The 6,680-nt window shown below is 40.1% G+C and overlaps 1 pseudogene; it reads left to right on the forward strand.

Annotated features, from left to right (window-relative positions):
• Positions 1-3,374: 3,374 nt before the first annotated feature.
• LOC116737726 lies at positions 3,375-4,230 on the forward strand (annotated as a pseudogene).
• The last annotated feature ends 2,450 nt before the right edge of the window (positions 4,231-6,680 follow it).

Here is a 6,680-nt window from a genome sequence, read left to right on the forward strand (position 1 = left end):
ACGGAAGAAATGACGAGATGAGAGGTGATGGCTGGGGATGGACATTTGTTTAAATTGTGAGAGGTTGAGCAGATTCAAGATGCACAGAAGGTAGGTGGCAAGAAGTCAATCAGGCTGAGAAAACACAAGGTCAGGTTGTCAAAACGTCATGGACAGGGATGTTGAAGTTGTCAGGGGTGATGTAATTGGAGAGAAACTGCAATGTTCCAGAAGCTTTCAGGGTACTTAAGGGATAGATAAATATGATAGGGAAAAGAGAGTGGTATAGATATTTGTCCTAAATATCAAAGGAGAGTATGTAATTTATTGGAATCACTCACTCTCTCTCTTCTATCACTTTGGAGAGAACTACCCTCCTTTATTTTACTTAGGAGAAAGATAAGGAAAAAACAAAAGGCTAAAAACACGTTGCACTGCTAATAATCATGCCTGCCTGGTGACAAAGTAAAACAAATTGTTAAACCTCTGTTTGGCCTGTCTCATTTTAACACTGAGAATTGAGCTATTAAATACTAAGTACAGGTTTCCCCCCTCTATTTGAAAGTAGAATGTCCCTATGAAACTTTTCATAAGCTGAAATGACGCAAAGGGAAGAAGCAATTACCATTAGTTTATATGGAATTTTTTTTTAGCATTCCCAGACCCAAAAAGTAACCTCTTAGGCTTTTTTGAGGCCTTAGAACACATGTTGCTAATGGATGTACAACATAAATCAAGATAAAGCACAGACGCTCATAGACACAGTTCAAAGCTATGCCGTCTTGGTGTTGAGATGCTGAATGTAGTTCCCAGGAAGGAGCTGGGTGGTGCTGCTCTTGCTGGTCTAGGTATGCAACTGCCTCTATCGCATAAATTTGTTCTGCTGCAAAACCAACACAGAACACTCTTTGCACTTTTCACCTTTTTTATTCAAAGCGAAAATCCTCTTCGGATTTCTTTCAGTTAGCACAAATAGGTACCAGTGGAGGTCTTTCACAAGAGCAAAGTGGCATAACGTGAACTTTCAAAAAGCAGGGGATACCTGAGGGTTGATGGGGGGTGGGAAGGAGGGGAGGGTGGGTGATGGGTACTGAGGAGGGCACGTTTTGGGATGAGCACTGGGTGTTGTATGGAAACCAATTTGACAATAAATTTCATATATTGAAAAAAAAAAGCAGGGGATACCTATAATCATTTATTATGAGAACATATGTGTATAACGCTTTTATTCCCAGAACAAAAATATAACACTTTTATCCCCAGAAGCTGCTTTTCTATTTTTCATTAAAAATTTTTGATGTAGTGAGAAATGTCCCATTTAAATATAACTTTTATTTCCTTGGATACTCTTGAATAAAACATTCTCTCTTGCTGTTCCCTGGCAGAAATAATATTCACTGGCACTGTTTGATGACATTTCAAAAATGTCTCCTGCTTTGTATTATTCCATTCTCAAATTTGTATTAGGTTATACTTCATGAATACATAGCATTTTTTGTAGTTGTCTGTCTGTCTCTATCTCTGTTATCATAATAGAGTGAGGCCCCTGCTGTGCGGTTCTTAATCCCTTTTCAAGTCACATACATTTAATGCCATACTTTGCTTTGAGTCCTTTTTTATTTCCACTGATTGCCCTTTGCATGTTCTAAATGGTTTGTGTCATTTAGCACTGAGTTTTGGTACTTTTGGTATTAGATGTTTATTGGAAATATTGGATGATAATCTGGCACATTGTGATATCTAGGTGTATTTTCAGCTTTTTTCTATTTATATCTCCTTTGGTGTGGCTTTTAAAAAGAAAATCTAATATCTGTTTTGTTTTTGTTTTTTTTCCTTCTAGGGGATTTTTTCCTTGAGTAAGATATTTTGTCAAATTCATAAATGCTTTCAAAGAATCTTATATAAGTTTTAAATGGTTTCAAGGCTCTTCTGGTTTCCAGAATATCTATACCTGAAAGGTTTATACTTGAAAAGCACCAGTAGACTTTACTGATTTAAAATACTCCTGCAATAGTCAATTTCCCCTTGATAGGTTAGTTAATGAATTTAAATTTGTTTTGCATTTGTCTCTCTGTTTTGCCTCTGCCAAATACAAGCCCAACACATTACTATCGCATTCAGGGAGTTACTTATAAGAATCTGCTTATTCCTCCCGTCCTCATTTCCTCCAAGGGCTGCCACTCTGACCCACAGTCCTTGCCTTTATCATCTCTGGCCTGGGCTGTTTCAAGAGCCTCCCAGGTGATTGACTGACCCTGGCATTCCATCCCCTATCATCTTTATCCAGAATGGTCCTATTGAAACATCAGTCAAGTCATGTCACTCTTTGGCCCTTGAATGGCTTCCCATCTCATTCAGAGTAAAAGCCAAAGTCCTCATAGTAGCTAAGAGTTCCCATGTGATCTGGCCCTTCTTTCTTCTCCCACCCGATCCCTCCCTCCCCCTCTCCCTCTCCTCCAGCTATCCTAACTTCTTGCTGTTCCTTGAATATTCCTAGATGCTTCTACCTTCAAGTCTTTGTTCAAATCATGGCCTTCTCAAGAGGCCTTCTCTGATCCCCTATTTTAAATTCATCTCCCCACAATCTCTATTCATTTCCCCTGCCATTTTTTGTTTAATAAAACATTTACTATCATCTGATATACTTTAATGGATGTATTGTTTATTACCTGCACTGCCACACACTCAAATATAAGTTCCATGAGGAGCTTATTGAATGGTGCCGGACACAGAGAAGGCTCTGCAAGAAGAAAACAAAAAAAAAAATTGAATGAATTAACTTAGCAGTCAGCATGAGAAATGAGAAATGTATACAAAACAAAATGACATGCAAGTGAGGGCACTGGATATGAATCTGTGGTTACAATAGAATCTTTCTTTGAGAAGCGTAGTGGAATCCTAGAGGGCAGGGCACAGGGAATAAAAGCCTTTTCGTTTGTATGGCAGACCTTCCTCTTCAGCTTCTGGGCTCCCTTGCCGAAGGTAACGTGGGGCTGAGGTAGTGCTTATCTTCACATAGTTTAGTTAAGCTAAATTGAGGCTGCAGGATTGCTTTTACTTGATGATCTCAAAGTACAGGATACCATTAGGCTAGCTTCTCCATTCTTCAGTCTGTCATAAATTTTCATTAGGAAATCTCGTGTCACTTTTATGGAAGAATATGTAGCTCCTTCTTTCCCTGATTTGTCATTCTTCCTTGATTCATAAAGCCCTTTCCTAAAGATCTACTTCATTATCATTTCTATCATGCTTTGTGTTGGGTTCTAAATCCCACATGAAACACAGTTTTATCTCAAGAAAGAAATTGAAGCTGAAAAACTAACAAATCTTTAATTCCAAGTTCTGTTTTAGGCTGCTAGACCACAACCACCATTGGGGTGACATAATTTTGCATTTACTGCAACATTGGTTTAAAGAACCTGCCAGGGGGTACATCAAGTGCATGTGACTGCCGCCTTGCAGTGTTTGCTGCTGCAGGTGGCGGTGGTGTGCTGGAGAAACCAGAACGGAACATGGAGGCGCACAACATCCTCAGCAAATGGGAAGTCAGTGTCCTGTTCTTTGGAACAGGAACTCATGTCAAGTTTTCAGGAATGACACATGACAAGCCAAATATTTAGAATTTTGAAACTGTATGATCAGGTACACAATGATCTCCTTAGGAAGGACAGAATAGCATTTTACATATGTTGGACAGAAGTAAGAGAATCAAGTCCTGGCCAGAAAGTCTCCAGAACTGTAAAGATCTGTTTGATCTGATCCTCACCTGTGAAGAAAGAGTGACCAACCCACCAGATGGTTGAAGATCTGAATTCCAGAGAGCAGGAGGCCTGCTAGCCAGTGTGCAATGTGGACATCCAGGGCAGCCATGGAGAGGCCACCCTGGGGCGTTCTTCATCTGTGAACTATGCCGGTGCATTCAGCACATGGAAAACATGAAGAATTAGACTGATGAGCTGTTGCAAGAGTTGGAGAAGAGCCACAGGGCTTTCGTGAACGTAGTCTGCTTCAACTGACCTGCCTGGCCTGGTGCCCAGTGGGCTGCGCACCCTTTTGAACCCATCTTCTTGAGCTTCCTCTTGTTAATGCTTTTTCCTTTCTGATATTTGTGTTTGCTTTTAGGTATTCTGCCAGTGGATAGTAGTAGTACCCAAATAAACTGTACATATGAAATGAGAAGATAGACACAAATGCCACATTAAAAACAATCAAGTTTTTTCTATCTTATGAGTGGGATATTGATTATAAAGTTTTTTTTTCTTTAACCAAAAATGAAAACAACGGTTTATAGTATATTTCCCCCCATATGTCTGTGTCTTTCTTTGTAGTTTCTTTCCCTTCCCCCCAAAAGTTGCTGGAATGTACAAATAACCAGAATAAAGCAGTGGGCTTTATCTTATTAGGAAAAATAAAAAATGAAAAAAATAAAGAAGCTGTTGGACTTGAAGGGTGCAGGCAAGACTCCCCTCCCCCACCCCCATTCTCCATTTAAACCAGCTCTGAAGATTCAGCCTTCCCTACAAAATCTTGGTCAGCTCTCATAATTTCAGATAATTCTTTTTTTTTTTTAAGTTTATTTATTTATTTTGAGAGAGAGACAGTGTGAGTGGGGGAGAGGCAGAGAGAGGGAGAGAGAGAGAATCCCAAGCAGGCTGTCAGCACAGCAGGGCTCCAACCCACAAAGCCATGAGACTGTGACCTGAACCTAAACCAAGAGTTGGACGCTTAACCAACTGAGCCACCCAGGCACCCCTCAGATAATTCTTAGATAGGGAAAAATCTAATCCACATTAGAAGTTCCACATTTGAGATAGTATTGCTCTTTAAAGGGGCAGGAACCCTTTAAGTCCAGGCCAGTTTCTTCCTGTAGGATTGTACTGTGTTCAAGTCCCACCCACCTCCACATCAGCTTGAGGGCAGCTCACTCCCGGGACTGCATCCCTCTCTCCTGCCCTTCACTCCCTTGGCTCTTCCGTCTCTGGCTGATGTAGCCACAGCCTTTTCCTTTTAGCATTTTCAAAGTGAGACAACAATCCCCACATACCCCCAAATTTCAAGCTCTACAAGTGATTCTCTTGAAAATATTTCATGTGAGGGACAAGAACTCCCATGTTGTCTCATGCGTGTGGGCTAGGGGAAGGGAATGCCTAACAACACAGGGAACAGACCTCACCACCTGCTTCTTCAACCTCAGTGAATTTTTCATCAACTCATATACTCTGGAGGAAGATACCTTAGGGCTGACAGAACTGGTTTCTCAATTTTTTTTTTTTTTTTTTTTTTTTGGTTTCTCAATGTTTTAACATGCTCAGAAAAGCACATGCCTTTAGAGCAAGGGAAGTACTTGACATATGTTATGCAAACAATAGAGGCCTCAGCTGAACCTGAGAGTCTTCCCGCCTGTCATTTTGACAGATTTTTTCATCTATTTGTTTACCATGCCCAACTGTCCATCTTCATTTCACTCATAGACCCTGAAATCTTATAAGAAAGACTCTGTCTAGGTAATAGATGATTGAACCAGAGATGGACTCCTGACCTTCATGACCAATCCAAAGACTGGTCCAAGCTGGTTCTCTCCTGAGAACTTGAACTGAGACTTACAAGCCTGCAGTAAGATGGTGGTGGGCACTTCAACTGAAAGTTATTCAGAGTCAGGAGTGAGAGTCCTAATGGGCAAACTGAAGATGAGTAAGAAGAAGGAAGCATGAGAAGATGGGAGAGCATGTAGCAGAGAGGCTGAGAGAGCAGTGTCTGGTTCCTTTCCATTTCCCCAGGGGGGCATTGTACCATACTTTTTGCATTTGTTTCTGTAAGATTCTCTTAGGCTCTTTTTGTTGTTGTTGTTGTTGTTGTTTATTTATTTATTTTTGAGAGAGAGCAAGCTAGAGGGCTTGCACGATCGGGGGGAGGGCCAGAGAGAGAAGGAAGAGAGAGAATCACAAGGAAGCTCCTTGCTGTTGGCACAGAGCCTGCCCTCGGGCTTGATCTCATGAACCATGTTCTCATGACCTGAGCAGAAATCAAGAGTCAGATGCTTAACCAACTGAGCCACCCAGATGCCACTCTTATGTTCTTTTTTTTTATAGCCCCCACTTTCTTTTTAGCTGCTTGAATGAGAAATGTCTTTTCTTGCAAACAGGTAAACAGACTAGCATCATAAATTTGTAAAAAAGTTATTATTATTTTTTTAATTTGCCCCTTCTTTTTATTGGGTGGTTGTATTTCTCATTGAATTTTGAGAGTTCTTTGTAAATTCTGGATTCAAATCCTTTATCAGATACATGATTTGCAGATATTCTCACCTAGTTTGTGGATTGTATTTTCATTTTCTTAAAGGTGTCTTTGAAAGATAAGTTTTGAATTTTGATGAAGCCAAATTAATCCATTTGTGTGTGTGTGTGTGTGTGTGTGTGTGTGTGTGTGTGTGTGTGTTTTAATGAATAGTGCATTTGGTGTTGTAAGCAAAGAAATCTTTGTTTAAACTAAAGTCACAAAGATTTGCTGCTAAGCTTTCTTGTAGAAGTTTTATAGTTTTATTACATTTTACATTTAGGTCCACGATTAATGTTTGGTTAATTTTTCAACACAGTGCAAGGTTCTTTTTTGGGGGGGGATGGGGCACATGAATATCCAATTGTTTCAGTACCATTTGTTGAGAAGATTCCACCCAATTGTCTCTGAGACTTTGTCAGAAAATC

The sequence above is a fragment of the Lynx canadensis genome, chromosome A3, assembly GCF_007474595.2.
Source record: "Lynx canadensis isolate LIC74 chromosome A3, mLynCan4.pri.v2, whole genome shotgun sequence".
Lineage (NCBI taxonomy): Eukaryota > Metazoa > Chordata > Mammalia > Carnivora > Felidae > Lynx > Lynx canadensis.